Below are 21,135 nucleotides of genomic sequence, written 5' to 3'. Positions count from 1 at the left end.
ATTTGCATTCCAGGCGTTGCCATCATCGCCTTCCACTATTAGTGGGCAATAAACTTGAAAAAGTTTTATTGGAAATCATTTTAAGCAAAGCCGCTGGACAAGCGAGATTAAAAAAGACAGGCTCTGGTCTGAAAGGAACACAAAAAGAAAGGAAAGCAAGGAAAAGGAAAGTGACAAGGAGGCGCACATTTTCGTTACCTATTTGATGCTCGTTTTCTTCGTTTGATCGGAAAAGCCCAAAGGAAAAGCGTTGTACACCGAATAAGGAAAAAGGAAACAACTTTCAGCAACAACAATAATGCAGAGTGAGTGAACAAAAATCCTATTTTTTTTGTTGCTTTACCCCTGTCTACCTTTGCTATTTAATTCCTTTGTGCGTTCTATTAAATTCGCGCTTGAAAATGTATATCTTAAGAAGAAGAGAAAAAAAAAATGCAACCAGCTCTCTCACAGAAAAATTTTAAAAGAGAGCGGGAGAGCAGATCAAGTAATACGATCCACATTTATGCATACGCTGTAAATTTTTTTTCCTGCAAGTCATTATTTTCTGTCTGCCATTTTAATTGGATAATGCACCAGTAAAACATTGTATTATTACAAAGAAAGGAAACAAAAAAACAGCTTTAATACTTGACCATTTTCTGTTTTATGTTTACCACAATTTATTGATTATAATACGTTTACAGTTTTATAGTGTTTATACATTTATTTACTCTATACTATAACATTTGGTTTTATTTCATAACATTTGTTGTATAAATGTAATATCCATTTATGTATAAGAAATCAAATTTAAACTAAGTTCTAAGTCTCCTGGCAATATTTTACTTTTCATTCCTTGTCGTAGATTGATAATTCTTGAAATCCCCTTAGTGGTTTTACGATGCCACAAAAAAATCGATAAATATGAAAATTTCTAATCGCATTCTGATTTTCGGCAACTTTTCCGTGACCTATCTTAAATCGGCTGCGCTGAAGAGGCGAACAATGTTGCCAAATTACGTCCACGTTTGGGTCATTGGATGGGCTTTCCCCCCCTCCCCGGATTTTCAGTCATTTTCCACTCAAGTTGTGGGCGTGGACCGCTGAATGTTTTGAGCTACTCAAATGCAGCTCCCTCCCATTTTCCTGGGGTTTTCCTGCAGAGTAAATAAAAATGGGCGAGAAGGGAAATTTTGTGCCCAACAGCAAAAATAATGAAAGTATTTGCTTTGCTAAGCACAAAAATATGTCAAAGTAAATTTCTCTTCATTTTTTTTCGACTTTTTTCTCCCGAACCGACCAGCTTTGTTTCCTTTATGTGTGTATGTGTGTGTGTGTTGGGGGGGAAAACGGGAGGAAAAGTGGGAGTGGCAGGAGTTCACTTAGGTCGCGTTGGCTGCGTTGAAATGCGTCGCACGTAGCCATGTAGCAGATTTTCTTTTTAATATTTATACGCCCCCGCCCGCCTCCTTTCTCGCCGCGAAAAACTGCAGCATTTAGATACTGGCACTGCCAGTTACTTCAGATATTACTGTTCCAGCCACTGGCACTGCTTACGGCTCGAACTTCATTGCGGGTTGGCTTTTTTCGGGTACCCTGTAGCAAAAACTTCGAGGGGAATTCCTATTTTTAAGCTGGCAATTTTCCGTGTATTTAATAAATTTAAATCACCCAAGATATTTATTTATATTTATATTTACTTATCATCTACCAAAAAGACTCTTCAAACTAAACAAATTTAGAACCAGTTTTTATGTGAAACATTTCACGATTTTCGTAAGTTAAGTTACATATTAATAAAGGTTCAACTTTCTATTTACTGAATTAAATTAATTGTTATACATCTTTTAAAATTTGTAATAGGTTTGATTTTATTTAATATATTTATGAGCCCTGTTATTTTCTATAAATAGACAGTAGTAAAACTTAAAATGGAAAAACGCAGAGCCACTAATTAATTTTAAGGCCTCATATATTCCTAAAAACTATATGATTTTTGAGGACCGTTATTTAAAAATGTATTGCACATTTATTTGTCAAATTATTTTTCTTCCACAGTCACTTTCAAGAATTTCAACGAATTTGCTCGTGTTATTTTCCAGGGTATTTCCCGGTTCGTTTGGCATACAAATTCCGTTTTTCACGTGCTCCTTTTTTCGCCGCCTCGTTTCTGCTTAATGCGAACTCGTTGCGGCAGTTAAAGTTGCAGCAACGCGGGCTGAGGCAATTGTAATTAACTTTTAGATGGCTTTTCTGAGTTTTCTTCGGCTAGTTCGAAGAGGTCGGGAAATGGGAAAACTAGTCAGCGTTGGCTTCTTACAAATGAAATGCGTATTCTTGGCCTCAAGGCGCACTGGCTGCGGGGCTTTTCCCCGCTTTTCCCCACTTTTCTACGCCCTTACCCGCTTTCCTTTGCAATTGTAATGAGATTCAAGCAACACGCACAGAAATGGAAATGCGAGACGAAGGGGGCAGCGCCATTCTGAGCCACTCCAAATGGGATTTTGCAGACATTCAGGCAAGTTTATTAGATCATCTCGGAATGTGTCCGGGCGCAAATTATTAAAGATTTTGTGGAAAAGAGTTTCTCATGTTTCCTAAAAACTTTATCCATTGCCAGCCAGCCAGAGTACAGCCAAATTGGGGGACCTTGCTGCTCAAATAGTTTTTATGATTCTATTTAATTTGGAAGTATTTCTGACTCTAGTTTATTTCAAAATGTACTTTTCTTAAAAATTAAAATTATTGAAGGCGGAGGAGGACTTTTTTGAAATGGTAAAGTTGGAAAGATAACATTTCAGCTAAATCTTAAGTACTAACACTTCAGCTGAAGTATTTAAAAAAAATAAAAATGGTACATTTCCTTAGAAAAAAAGTGTACTGGAGAAGCGCACGTTTAAAAATCAATAGCCCAATGCAATTTTATGCCTCCAGTCTTAATAAGAAGAAAAGTGCTTTACAAAGTATTTTCTTAAGACAAATTTTCTTCGACCACTTATTGTAGCGCAACATTTTATTTAAGTGTCAGACACTCTTTAAAATACTTTGCACTCAAAAAATTTTTGCATATTCCTTAATAGTTAGATAAATAAATACGGTACAATCTCTTCAAAACTTGACTTAAATTGGTAAATGACAAAATGAAAATTGTGTTCAAAACAATATACACAAAAAAAATTGATTTAATCATAAGTCTATGTTTTTGAAAAATATATATATGTACACTGTTCACATGGTACTTTTAAGGCAGTTAGGTCATGGAATTTGCAATAAAATCGTATTTAAAAGCCAGAAAATCATGAGTGTCACTTGGTGTTTGAGCCTTATTTAGGGACCGACTTGTCGCCCGATTTCCGCAGGTCCCCTGTGTCCTTGGCCCATTTAACCCCATCAGGAAGCGCTTTGTCTTGGCGTCGATTGCCCCGGAGTGCGTGCTCGAGGGCAAATGAATTGCTATGATTTATGTCTCCGCTCGAGACGGAATTTACATTTGCTGGGCTTTAAAATTTATTCCGCAAATACTGCGCGGCAGCTGTCAGGAAAAAAAAAAAAAAAAAGGAGAAACAGGGGCGAAAAAACAGCAAGTTAGGCTGGGGAAAATGAAATCGTGGCAGAAAAATACCCATATCATGCGGCTGCTGTTCCCCTACGGTTTGCGATATGATATATCACGATTACTGCTGACTATTGCTTATTTTGAAATCCTTTCCCCAGACCGTTTTTCCACGCTTTTCCCCCATTCCCATACATTTCTCCCAGCCCAAAAGTACATTCTTGTTGCGGCTTGACAAGTAAACAAGCGAATCCATCAATCAACCGCACGTAGAAGGCGCACAAAAGTGACAATGTGGGTGGCCCACATTCCTTGGGAGTGCTGCAAACAGGAGGCAACCCTAGAAGTAGCCCTAAAAAAAGGCGAATTCGATATGCACGAATCGTACGAAATGAAATTTCAGACATCACAAAACAACATCGGGATTGGAATGGGTTGTAAAGGAATAACTCGAATCCTTTCGCCACGATACACACTCACATATGATTGAATAAAAGAATGAATGTTAAGTGAAGTGTATAAATAGCAAATAGGCTTCTCTAATTCATGTTAAAGTTGCCATAAATAAGTATTTGAGAATTTAGGAATTTTAGAATTTACTTAAATCTATACAAATTACACAGAGTAAATCACTTTGTTTAATGTCAATTAAATATTTCATAAGCTATGAAAATGTTACCTGATCAGCTCGTTTTAAGAGTTATATTTATAAAAATATAGTTAGCAACTGTAGATGCTTATGAAGATATGTATGAAATTGAGGTTCAAATAACTCCTTTACAATCATTGTAGCCTTTGTCATGAGTCATTTTTGAGTACTTCACAGAATAAATGTGCATAATCGCCCATTTCCCCTTACAAAAATGTTACTCATAAAATGCTTTTTTTTTAAGTGATATAAACAAAGTTATAAGTTGTCTTCATTTCTGCAGTATAAAGTGCGCGTCATAAAGCGAATGTCACTTGGTAACCCCGATAACTAACCGCGATCTGTCAGGATTATTGGGGCTTTTACTAGCAAGAAACTTGGATGTGGGGTTGTGTCTAAGCAGCGTCATCAATATTAAGTTACCAGCGCAAAAAAAAAAAAAAAAACACGATTTCCGCCACTTTTGACTGATAGACTCGTACTGCTTTGTTCAACTTTATTATTCTTTGCAAACTGCTTCCACTTTCACTATATCTTCTGGGTACTTTCTTTGTGTGTTTCGGCCTTTTTTTCCGGCGGTAGTGGCAAACTTTTTGTGGCTCGTAAATTTTATGATATAAAATGGCAATAAAACAAGCCGAGAAACATGTGTATGTGGGTGCGTGTTTCTGTTTCTGTATATTCTGCAATTATTTGATTACTTTTGCTCTCGGAATTTATTAGCTAAACAAACATGGAAATTCACACATAGGCCAAAAGAAAAACGAAACTTTTGCTGTGGCACGTTTTTGAAGGGTGAGCCGGAAGAGCGAGTGCAAATATTGAATTAATCAAATTTCATTCTCTCGTGTGTAATTATTCGTGAGATTATAGCCACAAAGCGGGAGTATTTGCTCATGTCAATGGGGTCTTGGGGAAGTGGGACCTCCACTGAAAAGTTTAAGCTGAGGTATAACACTCAGATCCCAAATCACAGTCCCGAAAACCCCGATAATCCTGCCGAAACTACCCTAAGTCCTTGGCCACACACACACACTTATTTCACGAAAATTTCGACAGATAGGCGTTTGTCAGCAAACATCCCAAAATGAGGGACAAAAATTTGTGACATCGACTTAAGCTACTTACGGGTATAAATGCATGCAAATTCCCCAAAAAGGACACCCGAGTGATGCGTCGATAATGCGATTTCAATGAGCATATGCGTTTATCACATTAAAAGACAATTTGGCATTTAAAAAAGAAAAAAAGAAAAAAAAAGGGTAAAACGATGCCCGAAATTGCGGATCAAAAGCATTCGGAGCACAATCCCTTTGCCAGGGATTAGGAAATGACGAAAAGTGGGCAATGGGTTCTGCTTGGCTCCAGGACCGCGAATCGAATCAATAAAATTCAAATTAGTTTTGGGCAATCAGACGACGAGCCTACTGCCAATCGCAATCCCATCCTGGTCCAATCATTTAGCCATTGCCATGGCAAAAAAGGATGCGCCCTTCTGGCCAAAAGTGTTTGCGGCCACTTGAAACAAAAGAAAATCTTCTTCTGGCGCCGCCGAAGAAGGGGGCCGGAAAAATCCCGGGAAAATCGGGCGACTTGTTATCCGGACAAATCAAATCAGAATCAAGTAATTTGCCATGATTCCTCGGCGCTGTGACCGCAAGCTCAATTAAATTACTCGAAATCCAGAGACGACAGCTGAGTAAAAACGGAGATTCAATGAACTTGCAGATGCTCTTATATATCGAAGAATAATTTATTTATTTAAAAAAAAAAATCTAACAAACTGATTAACATACTCAGTAAAAGCAGTTTACTTCACATTACTATATAAATTATTTGATAATTTTTGTAAGCCTGCAATGTTATTTTTAGTTGAAGACAAAGAGAACATTTTTGATTTCAAAAATGTTAGAAGCTAAGCTTATTTAAAAGACTTCAGGAAAATATTAAAAATTCTAAAAACGTTTTTAAAATAATTTTAGTTAATAAATATTGATAACCAAAAAATGCTAAATGAACTAATTTATTTAGTTTTTAGATATAATATTTCGATAAACAATTTTGAAATACTGAAAAATAACAATATAAAATTTGAGTGGACTAATTCAAAATTTGCCAGATAGTATTTTTTTGTTTATGAGATTTCTTCTGCTTGCAATTTATGTAAATTCGATCGATTGAAGTGTTGTTAACAACTTTATTCCCGGCTTATAGCGCAGTCAATTGAACCGAAATAAGCCAAGCAAAGTGTGCTGGCATGGAAAAGAAATGGCCCGAAAATGGGTGCCATGGATTTGTGGCACTATCCGCAGCTCTTGCCTCCCCAAGAGCCCTTTCCCCATGAGTCCTTCGCTCCTTGACGCTTCGTTGGGCTTTTGGCGATTTGCATCCCTCGCTTGGGGAACCGAACTTGCCGAACTCCAATTTAGCCCACTCCCCAGGACTTTCGGCAATCCCTTAGCTAGTTTGTGGGTCATGGTGGCTGCGGCCAAGGCGTTAAGTGTCCCGGATTTATTATTGGATTTGTCCGCTGGCAGGATGTGTGTTATGTCTTCCTGTTGTGTAGCAAATCTCGGCAAATATGCGTGGCAACTTTAGTTAAAGTTACCCCAAACCGAACAGCCAACAGCCAACAGCCAACGTCTAACGACCAACAACCAAACCCAATCAAATCCCTCTGCTAATGTGGTTTGTTAGTTCTTCACGGCTGCCATTAAAAGGCTTTGTTATGGGATTTGTGTACGTGTTGAAATTTACAAAGTTTCGCCATCACTTTTTCACTCTCTGCTGTCTAATAATCAATTTAGGTGGAAATTCTTGGCCAAAAGAGAGCTTTAAGACCATAAAGTGTTCTTCTGCGTGCGTGTGCTTGTGTGTGTGCTGTATCCTGGCAAAACCGATTATGAGCATCTTAAGAGCAACAAATTTGCTACGCTTTATGGCCCAGGAACTTGGGGATCGAGGGAAAGGACCAGCACTTCAAGTGTTGCTTAATACTTAATGGTTGCCCGGAAAAACAAATATGTAGCGCCAGGCAGTCGTTGCTTGCAGCTGAGTTTTTAGTCCAGACTTGAAATCTAATTTGGGACAAAGGACTTATTAAAAGAAAATGTACATAATAACACAGATCTTGAAAAATAATCTGAAATATCTTCATTTTTCAAGACATTTTTATTTAACGATTAAAGACTTAAGTATCTTTGTCGTATTAATTAAATATTTCATAAGTTCGACTCTAATCGTTCTTATTATTATTTATTATAATATTTTGAAAAAAGAAAATGTATAATTTGTTCAAGGAATAAACCCATTTCTCTAAGACACCCCGTTAAACTAATAATATTTCTTGTTTTTTATACCACAATAAGACTTAGCTTTAGGGCCCATTACTTCTTTTTTTCTTGCGGAAAGAAACAAATTGTAAATTCGCCAAAGAGCAGATTTTTCGAGCTCTTTTGACAGCGAAAGTTAAGCAAATTCATGGACAAAAGGCTTTTTCACCGAGGGGGCTGGATTTTTTCTAGGAATTGTTGCCGCTGGCCTAGGGGAGCTAAGAACCCTCACTTTTCCCACGTAATCCCCCTTCTCGGCTTACTTTTCCGCAGTCTGTTTTTGGCTTTTCACCGTCTCGGTTTCGGTTTCGTTTTTTCACCATTATTCTCTCTTTTTTTTTTGGTATCGGTTTATTTTTATAGTTATTACACCCTGCCTTTGTCGTGGGTTGTCTTTATTGTGTCACGCTGTCGCTTCAACTCTTTGCCTTGGGATGTGGCAAATGGGTGTTCCTCTCAAGCACCTTATTGTTCTCATCGCCCATCATCCATCGTCGTCGATTTCTTCGCTTTTCCTCGATTTTCCTCGCTTTTCCCGGCTTTTCTTACGTTTTTCTTTTTTTGTTGTCGCTTTGCGGTTTATTTCTCTGTTTGCTGCTGCTGCTGCTGCTGCTGTTGATGTTGTTGTTCTGCAGCTTTTATGTGGTCTCAGTTTTAAAAGGATTAAGCTGTCGTTAGGTTTTTGTCCTTTTCCCCCCGCTTTTCCAGCCCGCTTTTCTTTGAGTGCGTCTCGACTTTAAGCATCGATTATCCATAAAAAGCTGCAGGCACCGCAAATGGAAATGGTAATAGATGAAGGAAAAGAACAGCAACAGTGGAAATGAAAGAGATGGGGAGAAACTGGTCATCTTCCGTTGCATCTCGGCTTAAGTCCCATATTGATTCAGTATGTAAAACAGATTGAATCCAAGGGATATCGCTTGTCCCATCTTGGTGCACTCAAGAGCCCCTAGTTTTGCATATGCAATTTTTGCCAAATCAAATTGCAATATGAGCTTGAAAAACGGACCGTAAACACGTTTAAAATTATTGTAGTAAGTTCTAAATTCTAAGAATGGGTTGGGTTAAAGTGATAAAATCAAATGCGATTTAAGTTATTTATTAAACCTTATGGTAGGGAATTTCAATGCTTGGCATATGATTTGATAACTATCTTGTTGTTTCAAATGAATTAAGCAAAGAATATCGGTGAAATTGGTTTTTTAATTATCTATTACTGATTTACCCCAATAACCATGATTGTTTTTCGTTTAATTTGCATAGCCCGAAAAAGTAGGCTACGAAAATTGTTGATCACGTAGCTTTTCCCTTTCACAAAATAATTAAGTAAATATTAACCCTTTCTCTTGGCGCCGCGCACACTCATGCATGAATTTATTCGAGTTGTTTAACTTTGTCAGGTAATCTGAGTTACCTGTCAACACCACGCAAGAAACTCAAACAGAAGGTGGGAAAAAAAGGACTCGTCTATCTCGTTCCTTGCAAAAATCAACACAATGTGGCCAGCAAGCCGAAAAGGTGTCCGACGTGAAAGAAAACACAAGACACAAGCAGCGGGTTACACAGAAGGAGGAACCAAAGGACATAACCGAAGGACCCAAAGACAAAAGGCGGCAATAAACCTGCGTAGAGGGTTGACTGCGTTCCACAAAGGTGTTGCTGAAAAAAAAGCATATTTTGCTGTTTTCAGCCAGCTGAGCGAAAGGGTTTGGCATTCAAAAAGCGTGGAAATAAGACAAAAAGCCAGATAAAGTTCACTTTAAGACGACCTTACTGGGATATACTCTATATTTTTTTTTAAATTCAATTACAAACAATTTAAAAGTAAATTCAGTAATGATTTCCGGCAATTATTACATAGATAAAATTACATTTTTTGATCTTAAACAAAATTGTAGTTCCTTAAAAATTTGGTAGTTGTGCCATATTGGTTTAACAAATATAATATTAAATTTAATATTTTTTTAGCCAGTAACTACTGTTTGGGTCACTAATTCAAATAAATTATAATACTCAAAATCATTGCTAGTACAAAAAAAAAGGCGCATTAGAAGTTTTTCAGAAAAAACAATACTCTTATTTTGTAAATGAAATGATATTATTGTAAGCAGTTATGTTTAAGCCAAAATAATATTTTAAAAGCCATTGTCTTTTTCAATATTCTGAAAAAATGGTACACCCGATGGAAGGGCATCAAAAAATGTGCGCAGCGATAAAAAATAATAAAATTTAAAATGTAAAAGACAGAATGGTCAGGAGAATGCAGGGGGAAATATTTCAGTGGAAGGAAAGGGGGCAAATCGGAAGAGGGAAAGCCTTAGCATATTGTGTCGCTGCTCGTTTTGCGGCTTGTATGTGTGTTTGCGCTGCTTTTGGGGTTCCCTTTTTTTTCCTGGGCACATTTTCCCCTTCTGGTTTTTATGATCGGACCTCTCCGGCCCCGAAAAAAGACCCGCCCTCTCCGCCTCCTCCTATGTGTGTGGCCAAATTAAATGCCGCAAGAAAAAACGATTGGGGTCTGAGTGGATTTTTACCTTTTTTTCTGTTTGCTTTTGTTTTCTCTCTCGTTTTATTACATTTCTTTTTTGGCTTGGCAAAAGGTCAACGGACAGGTGAATCAGGTGACAGTGGACAGATTGGGTTAGCTCGGGACCTTCGCTGGATGTCCATCGGGTGGGAATCCAGGGGCAGCGAGATCACAATGACAGCCAAATGAATAACAAAATGTTATCCCTATTTTAAGCTTTAAGGCGACTTAAAGGGATTTTTAGGCTATCATTTTTGAAGTTCAAATAGTTTCAGAATTAAGTGTTATTTGTCTTAAGCTATAACACTTTTAAATTATATTTTTATCATACACATCTTAAATCAAATGTACGGCATTTTTACATATTAATTTCTCATGTGAAAATATATTTTGAAATTCTTAGAAATAAATTCTAAGTTAATAGTTTATTTGCATAAATATACAACAACTATTGTCTTTTCCGAATATAAAAAAAATTAAATAAACTGTATTATATATTATATGATAAAATACAAATATTTCCATTGGTCAGCCTTACATAAGACGTCTTATGTAATGGTCCTGAAAATAAAAACTTTTGCAAAAAGTAGCTATTTTTCCCTTTTTTAAGCCCCGTAATCCCCATCACAGTAATTAGCAGGCCAGACACATTCACATTGTATATCTATAATTGCCAGATCTCGACCAAGTGCAATCATACTTACTGCAAAGTGGTCAGCAGAGCTGCCTCTTTTTTTACCTAGCTCCCCCCTGGCCCCGCCCACCAGGGCGCTTTTCAATTGTGGCACTCATCTCGGGCCCCTCATTTCATTCACCTGGCTGCTGCTGGCCTTATCACGACCTTTTGCGGCCTATTCAGAGTGGAACCCCTTCCCGGGTTTCCACTTCCCCTTCCCCTTCCCCGTCTTTAATTTAGGCACGTAGGCGTGCTCAAGCGAGCGACAGTCGGGCCAACACACACCAATACACACAGGAACATAGGGTAACACACACACACACACACACACAGGAAAACATATTTCAGACGGACACTTTAAACCTTTAACCCGGGAGTCCAAGTGCAGACCGGAGCCAACTACCCGGATTACACTTTAAATTGGGTATTTCAACTTCTAAACAATTGTGCATTTGCATTTTTAATTGCAAAAATATAATCTTTTATGATACTTATCAATAGTTTATCAGAAATTAAACTTTAACAAATAAATAATTGAATAAATTAATGGTTATTTCAACAACTAAGCAATTGATTTTTTCAATCTAGCAAGGTATCTTTTTAGAATTTACAATTAAAGTTGTTAAAATTAACTCTGTTGTGAAATAAATTAATATCTCGTTAGAAAAACCTAATAAGTAACTATATAATAAAATGCCTTTTTTATTTTGTATAGCTGTTTAAATTTTAAAATATAGAAAATAGCTAAAAGGAAATACAAATTGTTAGGTATTTATTTCAACAATTAATTAACTAAGTTACCTTTATTTTATTTTGTACTGCTGATAAGTTTTTTAAAATATTTGTTTGGCTTTTAAACTTTTTTTTTTATTTAAATAATAATTTTAAACCGTTTTAAAGATATTTTTATAGCTGAATACATTCTTTCGTCAATACCTTTCCATTTCTTATATAATGTGTGAGCACATTTGATGCAAAAGGGTATTTCCCGCAATCAGGAAAAATGCTTGGCTTTCCTTTAACTCTACCCCGACCCCCGTGGTTCTGTTTTTCCTGCTCATTTTATTCTCGGCGTGTTTAACCCTTTTGCCGGGCCACTTTTATTGCCCCGTGTGTATGTGTGTGTGCGAATTATAAACTATTGTTTACACAAAGCGGAAGTCCTGGGCCAGCGTCTGCCATATATGCTTCATTAAATTATGCTTTATTAGCCTTTCGGGACTTGAATATGAAGTAGCACTGCCCCTCGACTCACCTCGTCAAAGCCATAAAATTCGGCGCATGCCTTGAGGGCGTTCGTGGGTTAAGCGTGGGCATCGTGAGAGGAGGGGGTGGGGGCTAAGGGAAAATTTATGTTTTTGTCAAGTGATAAAATTTTTAGCTTACACGAGCAGTTAACCGAGAAAGAAAGGGGCCAGAGATAGTGAAACCATAAATTGAAAATTCAATTTCTTCAAATGTGCCACCTCACCTTTGGCCATTTACGATTTGTTTGGGTTTAGAAAGAAGGAAAAAAGTCTCTTAACCCTTTTTCTGGTTGGACCCTTTGTTTGTCCCTTCAGCTTTTGTGTGTGTGCGTGAGCCCAAGTTTATTTAGGCCATAGTAATTGGCGTCTGTGAAATGCAAATTGATCATTTTCCGCTGGCGCACTAATTAGTCAAAGTGTCCCGCAAGGATGTGTATGGATGGGTATGGGCATGGGCATCGGGGCACCCAAGGGTTAAATCAACACCGAACGGAGGACAATGCCGAGCTCATCGTTCATCATCAGCTGATTAGACCGGCCCTGCGACTAGATAAACACGTTCCCATCTTATTTTCTGCACCGACATCAAAAGGATATTTTCTGCTGAGTCCGCCCCTTTTACGATTTTCCGATTTTCCGATTTTTCATTTTTCCATTTATGCCCCTTACCGATTTTCCGTTCCATCCTTTCTTTTTTGTCGCCTTTTCTCCAAGAGAGGTTCGCAGCGAGATCAAGGTGGAGGAGCTCTACCTTGAGACAAGTCTCAGCCAATTGATTGATGTTCGGCTAGTGCTCACCTCAAGCACACAGAAATCAAGGGGAAATCTCGGAAAATATGCTAACAAAAAAAAAAACCAACTGCCTTTTTTTCTAATTAAGCCAGCAACGACCTTCAAAGGCCAGCAAAGAGCCATCGAAAAATCAAGAGGTTTTGTGCCAAAGAAGGGGTTTCAGAAGGGCCGAAGAAGTGGCTGCAAAATTGGTTATGGCCTAATCAATTCAATGTCACTTGCTAATCAAGATAGACGGCAAACTACTTGCACAATTCAACCCGAAAGGTACCAGTCCAAAAAAGCGACAGAGAGTTCCATTTAAGTAGACTTAATCAATATGCCAACAAGTTGGCTCTATTCTTAAGTCCATGAAAGAGAGAGATTCCGCGCTAAGTTAAATGGATCACTCCTATAACCGATTAGAGAGCCACTGCAAAAAGCAAGCGTGCACAAAGTCCATAAAAATATTGCAAATCCCAAAACAACTAAATCAGTTTTAAGTTATTCAAGGCAACAAAAGCAAACCGAGCGAAAAGCAAACGAGAACCAAATAGCCATTTAGAGGCAAAACAAACAGATATTAGGGGGGAAATATCCGCAGATATACAAACGTACATGTATGCGTGGTGTAGGGTGCAGTTCACTCATAAAAAATATATGTTTCTTAAATTCGTATATCTGGATGATAATTTTATGAAAAAAAAGGAAAATTGGCCAACAAAAATATTTGTCAAAAAGTGATGGGGATTGTTAAATTGGGTCATGTGCTGTACAAAACAGTTATTTATTTTAGCAATGAGTTCAATTTTGGCTACAAAAATTCCTTAATATTGTGAATTTTAATGTCATTATTGTTGAAAATGTAATCAAGTTTTTGCCGCATTAATTTTTATGTATTCGAGTGTCTAAGTGTTATGAATTTTAGGACTTCCGATTTATTTTGAGTGTACATTTGGACTATGGACTTTTTCGGAGGCGGGAAAGAGTGGGTTTTACTCACGCTGGACTCATCCAGAGTGAATTTCCATCGGATGCACTGCCAAATAAATTTCGATAGGAGCGCACATAAAAGCCACTGGACTCTCCCTAGTTCCCCATATAAATTTTATATATATATCTCGTCCATATATACATGAGAATTCCTAATCGATTTCCTGGCGCGTAAAAAAAAAATAACGAGAGAAGGGCAAAACCGAAATCAAATTAAATGAATTATTTAATGAAACACAAAACCGAGTGGGTGGAGCGGGCACCAAGATTACACGATTATGTGAGTTACGGTCAAGAATGTTTTATGAATGTTTATGGGCGCGTAAAATCTATTACGTCACGGCGTCGAGCGTCGGTTTATTGTCGCAGCGGTCGTAACTCAGAGGAGTCCACGACTTGAGGACTCCAGGACTCGCCAGAAACCCCAGTCCCTTCTCACCTAATAAAGTGCAGTTGTGATACCCTAAGTTTGGGCTAAAAAGCGTAACGTTTTTAGAAAGGTTTGATCAGTTAAAATGTTGTTCATTTAAAAATATATATTTTTTTAAAACTATATTTTAAAGATCAAGTTGATAATCGTATTTAGGAGATTAAAGGCTTATTCAAAAGCTTGTTTTTAGATTATATTTAAAATGTATTTCTTATGTTTTAATCTGAACATGCTCCAACATTCACTCGCATTTTTATATTAATCAAATTATCATTCCTACAAATTTAGTTTCAAAAGCCTGAAAAAACCGTTTAGCAGTTCAAGGAGTTCCAATTCCCGGTCAAATCGAAATATTGGTCGAAAGGGTATCTTTGCGGCAAATATCGCCGATTTCTTTGCTTTTGCTTCGCATAACTTTCCACCAAGTTGGGTATATAAAATAAAGATGACTTTCATGTGCCTGCCATGCATATAAATGATAAAAATACATGCTAATGTTTGTCTGGGCCTTAACTTTCCCTTGACTTTCCCCTCCTTATCCTGATCCCATCATCCTGTTTGTGTGCGTGTGTGTGTGTGTGCGTGGGAGTTATGTGTCCTGGGAGCCAACTAAAGCAAAAGCTAATGGCATGCTTAAGTTTCAATTATTGGTAATAGAATTGCCTGGAAATCGAGAATGATTCTGCTCTTTTGGCGAAGGATTTGATTTGCCTTTTCTCTCCCCATCTCTTTCCCCCCAATTGTAGTGCTCTCTCTTTCTGGCTAATTAAGTGGGGCAGCGGGGGCGTGGCAAGGGGAGTTTGTTAACCCGCTTGTGGACACACATCAATCTCTGTCCGTTGATTGATGCGTTCTGCGACCAGTCTTGTTTTTGAAAGCAAAAATTAAACTCACATACGAGTGGCCAGAAAGAGATGGCTTTAGGGGACCAGAATGAGAGATTGGTATACTATAGTATATGGAAAAAAAGAGAGGGGTAGAGATTTGCTGACACAAATCCAAAAGTTTTCGGGGGCAATTCCTTTAGATTTGTCAGCTTTCTCTGGGGGCTTCCAGTTTTCTGCTTTTTTTTTCGGGACTTTTTCGCCCACACTTTAACGCCCTCTTTGCCAGACATGGTTTTAACCCTGACAGATGTTTTTTTTTCCTCTCTTGATTTTTATTTTTTTTACTTTAGTGTGGTGCACAAGATTGCACATTAACCCCCGAAAATAGTGCAAAAAGCAAGAGAGCAGGCCAAGCCGCATTTAAATTTACCGCCGACTCGGGGAATTGAAAGAGACTTTTTTTTTTCGGTTGACGATGCACGTTGCACATGCTTCACGTTGGGAACTTCGGAGGGTTAAGGGGGTGCAAATGCCAGAAATAATGGCTCTGCCAGCTCAAGAAAAATTGCTAACGAAAAGTTTTTAACTACGTGAGCGGGTAAAAGCGAAATTTAGGTGGCCAAAAATAGGTGGTGCTGCGTGTAATTTGGTCCCGGGCTTAAGGAATGCTTCTTGGGGCCCAGTTTTAGAGCCAATCGCAGTCAGCTCCACCCATTTTCCTGCTTATTTTCCCCAGTCCCTTCGGAAAGCTGTTGTAATTAGAAGCCGCGCAACGGGAAATGAGAACTTTCCGACTTTAAAAGGCTTTTACTTTGCTAAAAATGCCCGAATAGTCATAGTTCTTAATTGAAAGCAGGATTCTGAGAAGAATTTCTTAATTTTTTGTGACTGTATAACAAAAATTAAAACAAGTAGTTAATTTCATGAAGTTAATTATTTACTTTTTGTTTAAATCCTTATTATTTGTAAAGGTTTTTAAGAACTCAATGCTGGTTTTTTTTTACTACATTTTTGCTACACTGTTTTAAATAAAAAAAAAAAAGATGTTTTATTAAATGATCTGAATTCAACTATAAGAATCCCTAGCTTATTTTCAAATTAAATTAACCCATAGCTAAGTAATAAGCGCTTAAAGTTCAAGAACGTAAGTGCTCAAGATATCCGCTTTCCCTTTAGCCAGTGTTTACTGTACATACGGCTAAATGCTTCCAAACATTTTCAATTTTCGACATCATTTTCATTTGCTTAGCGCTTAATTCCGTGACGGAAAGCAAATCACTTTTGCGTGGGAGTAGAAACCTTTTACCAGGCCAAGTATCTCAGCTATTTTCTTGCCAAGTTTGAGAATAGTTTGGCCGGCCACGCCCCCATTTCCAGGCCGCCCCCGGAGGCCCAACCAAAAATTCTCGAGAGTGGGGAGCGTTGAAAGTTGAGGAACGCTGACAATTTTCTTGGCTTGTTTTATCCCCAGGAATTTGATTATGCACAATAAATCCTTTGGTCCATTTGGTGGGCGGTGGACTACGGGCGGGGCGGGGCGGGGCGGTGGCGTGGTCTCAAGGACTCTGGCCTAAAAAACAGAAGGAAAAGAGGGCGGCAAACAAAGTTTCTTGTGCCTTTTTGGAATTTGGGCCGCTCTCGCTCACGTGAAATTAGCATGTGAAAATATTTGTCAAAGATTTGAGCAAAATTATGCGCAGTGTTTGCCCAAACACAAACAAACACACACATATACACACACACACAAGAACATGGCAAACTTTGCAGAATTTTAATTTGAAATTTTCGACGAGTTCGGTGCGTATGTGTGTGTATGTGTGGCCAGAAAGTTTGGCTCCATGGCAAAATATTTGCCAAAAATGAGAAATTATGCAAAAAAAAAAGATGAAAAAAAGTGGAGGAAAAGCGAGAGGAAGAAGAAATTATGTGCCAACATAAACTAAAGCGAAAATCGTTTCAAAACTTGTTTGCCAAGTTGTCTATCTCTTTCCGGCCAACAGCGATCCCCTCTCTTTCGCTCCTGATAAGCCATTTACATAAGCCGAAACTGAAACCGAAATTGCAGAAGGATCTTTTTTGGCCACACTCGCCAGTACAGTGCGTTTCGGCCTTGTCAAGCCGGGTGGAAAATGAAAATTATTGTGCTGAAATATGAGAATTATGGGCACCCCAAATTTAAGTTTTAAGACTCATGACAATGCATGCATTTTTAATCTTTTCGTTACCATTTTGTGCATTTACTTTGTGCAGAAGGCTTGTCTAAGTCTTCAAATAAAACAAGTAAATAATAACATTATTTAAAATGGTTTTACTGAAGAACTAAAGTTTAAAGATTTTCTGCTGTCTCAAAAAAATGGTATTCGAGACCAAGTTAAAAAAAAAACATAAATATTAAAAGCAATTAATCCCACTGCTGACTGAAAGTTTACACTTTTATACTTTGGCATACCTTGTCTGGTTATCAGCTGATTTTGCGAATCTTTTTTTTTACATTTTCGCCAGATTTTTTTTGTCATTTTTATTGCTGTTCAGGTCAGAAATCGTGCTAGAAATCGCCGGACTCCTGGGGATGTTTCATTTTCCTTGTGGGTTTTTGGGAGCTTGCCAAGCCATGTGAACGGCATAAAGTACGCGAAGGATTAGCGAACAACAAGGGGCTGTCTCTTGGGGTAAGTGGGCGTGGCACTGCCACCACCAACGCCCCTTTGTGCAGACACGCGCCCAATGGACGCTTTTAATGGCATTGAAAATGGTCGTACCGATGATCCAATGATGACCAAATGCCAGTGGGCGGTGGGCGATTCGATGGTGTCCAATTACGTCGCATAAACAATGCGTTTTTTTATGGCCTGTGCGATTATGGGAGCAGCGGCAACAACAGAACAGAAAAGCAGATAAGCTCCAACGATGCCGCCGGCCGCGCTGACGTATACGTGATTTTTGTATGCCTGCTGGCCCCGATTCCATAACGTATACGTACACATGGCCATATAAACGGATGTGTGTGTGTGTGTGTCTATTGGAGAGAGAAGAAACAACAAACCAACATGCAAGCCAAATAAGGAATAAAAAGATAGGGCCAATCAATCGAATACCCAGTAAAATAGTGTATCTTTGGAAAACCGTTTAAAATTAGCAATTTCAGCATATGCTTCACTTTTCCCTTTCGGTTTAAAACTTATAGATCCTCTGACATCGAAAACCTTTAGAATAAAGCAAGCGTTTCCTTCATAATATTTAAAAATATAAATAAGCTTACATTTTAATTTTTTTTTTTGGACTTAAGGGCTTTTTAAATGACATTTTTAAAAATAAAATAGTGTTAGATTCCAGGAAATTTGGAGTTTTATAAATAATAAATAAAAATAGGTAAAATTTGAGTACTATATATATTATACTTATTAAAGCCTTTGTCGTCAGAGCGCATAAAGCACCCTGTAAATTATCATCAAATAAACCCCTCTACTTGGGGTTGCTTAAGGGAATTCCACGTAATTTTTGCGTATCGATGACGTCGACACAATTTTCGTTACATTATTTCTGGCATTGTTTGAGCCACCACAAACCCCCCACTACCCCCTGGAAAACCCCGGCAAACACATGCATAACTGGCCTTCTTGCTGTTTCATGTTTGTTTCTTCCTTTGTGTATTTTTGTTGGCCCTTCGCTTTTGGCCTTTCCTTTGTCTTGCTTTATATTTCCGCCACTGCTGCAGTTTCCATCACCCCCAACCACCCCCCCCCCAAATATATCGCCCCAAACCAAACCAAAAAAACAAAATGGAAAAACATACCATTTCATTTTTGTTCTTTTGTCAATTGACAGTGAAAACTAACGATACGGAAAAGTAAACGCACTGTGAGTAATATTAGTTTGTAATTTGATTTTATGCTTCTGTTTTCCTTTTATTTTTATCCCCGCACAATTGCAGGCAATCCGAAGAGAGAAATGGAGTCTCGTCGAGACTTGGTCCGTTTCCGTTTCCTGTCTGCCATCGTCGCCATCTTTGGGTGTGGTGCGTACTACGCACTAGCCCACCATCCTCTTCATGTACTTGGCATTAATGCACTGACAATTGTTTGGATAAGAGCAAGTGAGCCACTTAAATTAATTTAATGTTCTCACTCAGATCATTCGCGGTTTCGAGTGGCGAAATTATAGGAATGAAGTGCCGACGCCGAGTTATTTCGGGGCTCAATGGGAATGCTATCGTAGGGAGAAAATGGTTGACTCAGCATAATAAGGAATTTTGTTTTCAGTAAATATAGGTGTAGGACTTTATAAGCTTTCGGCAGAACTAAATACAGAATAAGGTAAATTTATAATGATATAAGTATTTTAATAGGCAAGAAACACCAATTTTTCATTGATTCTTTCATATTTCGTCAAACGTAATCAAGTTCAGGGTTTTAGTTTATTTAGAATTTAGAAACTTGATATTTGAAAAATACATGACATTGTCTGTTTTGTAGAGATTATTAACGAATTATTAACAACATAAGTATTCTGTAAAAACTAAAATCAAATGTTATTAATTTAGAAATTGTATGTAAATTATGGGAAACGCCAATTTTATAAATTGATTATTGACAAAAGCGTTTGCAAAAATTATCTTTGGTTTATTAAATATTTCTTTTAGGACTACTTTGAAAGTTGTAAAATAATATCCGCAAGAATATTTACCCGCTCCCAAAAATTTCTGGAACTCAGTAACGTTAATGTCTGCCCTGCTTATTTTATATTCGTTTTTTTTTTCGGGGGGCTTTTCATTTGTGTGTCACGCCCACCGCAGCCCACTTATTTCCCATGCACTTTGCACTGACATTTGCCCACTTTCTTTGCCCGTTTTCCGGAAAACAAAAAATGGAAATGCCGAGCTAAGAGTGAGGCAAACAATTGTGGGCCACATTTCATTTCGAGTGTAATTTGTGAAATATTCTGCCCTCTCTTTCGGGGGCCTACTTCCCTCTCCCTCTGCCCACACCCAGCCACCACACATTCCCTCTCGCTCACTTTTAGCATTGTTATTATTATCGCCATCCTTGTTGGTTTTGTTGCTGTTGTTCGAACGTTAAGCAAGGATCTAGGTCGCTTTTTGAATATATTGTTTGTATCTAAGATTAGTGAGCCAGATATCAGTGGTATATGGCCACAAACACACAAACACACACACCACCCACACACACACACTGTGCATATATCATTTGCATAGTTAGACAAAGATGGCCGATAGGTCGATGCGAAATTTAAGCCACATTAAACGCTCCAAATAAATGCACTAAATAAAAAGCGTAATAAATTGTTTGATAATGAAAGTGCTTTGGCACGACAAGTAATTTTGCCTAATATGTTATTAATAATCGCACAATACTATGAACAATCAGCCTGAGAATTTAAAATTGGGTCCTGTTAGAACAGGGAAGTAAATTAAACAAAAATCTATGTCATTGCGAGTGTTTTTCAATTAAGCCCCGTAAATAAATAAATAAGTCACATTAGCCCACTGGCTTATTTTAATTAAAATTTAAACTTTTAATTTTATTTTAAAACAGAAACTTCTTCTATATTTAATTTTAAAATCAAGAAAAAGTATAGCTTTTCAATGCTTTAGTCAAAAACGATTTTTGTAAATAAAAACAACCTCTTCCATCTTATTGCATGCCTAGTTTAAAATGATTTCCCAAATTCAGAACGATAGACCTTCTTCTACATTCTTCCAAGCATATATCCTCATCTTAGCCATGTGGCATGCAAATATCTCAGCTCTCCTGTCAACTTTCAACCAAGGAGACACTCGCTCATCAGCAAACAATAACAAAACAAAAAAAAAAGGAAATAGGGAAAAAAGTAACACAAAAAAGTGAGCTGAAATTACCATCAATTGGGGTCAAGGGCGCTGCGGAGGGGGAAATTGCTGGAAAAATAAAATAAAGCCAGCGACATATGAGCCATAACCCTCGACACTCGCAACTCCCTCCAGTCAGCAGTGACATGACACATGAAAAAGGGGGGTTTGGGGTCCGGACGACCCCTGAACAAGAAAGCGAATCAAGTGAGGCCTCTGCTTCCTTTTCGGTCCTATTTTTTTCTCCATTCGACTTGGGCTAATGAAATTCCAACTGCGGCGGTTCAAAAATAAATGTCAAAA

The 21,135-nt window shown here is 37.9% G+C and overlaps 1 long non-coding RNA gene across 1 annotated transcript; it reads left to right on the top strand.

Annotated features, from left to right (window-relative positions):
- The first annotated feature begins 107 nt into the window (after positions 1 to 107).
- On the top strand, positions 108 to 19,143 carry LOC128264307 (uncharacterized). Its single transcript, XR_008268707.1, has 3 exons — positions 108 to 305; positions 18,813 to 18,845; positions 18,919 to 19,143. It is a non-coding gene; the product is annotated as an uncharacterized LOC128264307 (long non-coding RNA).
- The last annotated feature ends 1,992 nt before the right edge of the window (positions 19,144 to 21,135 follow it).

This window comes from Drosophila gunungcola, unplaced genomic scaffold (genome assembly GCF_025200985.1).
Source record: "Drosophila gunungcola strain Sukarami unplaced genomic scaffold, Dgunungcola_SK_2 000064F, whole genome shotgun sequence".
In the NCBI taxonomy this organism is placed as follows: domain Eukaryota; kingdom Metazoa; phylum Arthropoda; class Insecta; order Diptera; family Drosophilidae; genus Drosophila; species Drosophila gunungcola.
This window is presented reverse-complemented; position numbering and strand designations above follow the sequence as displayed.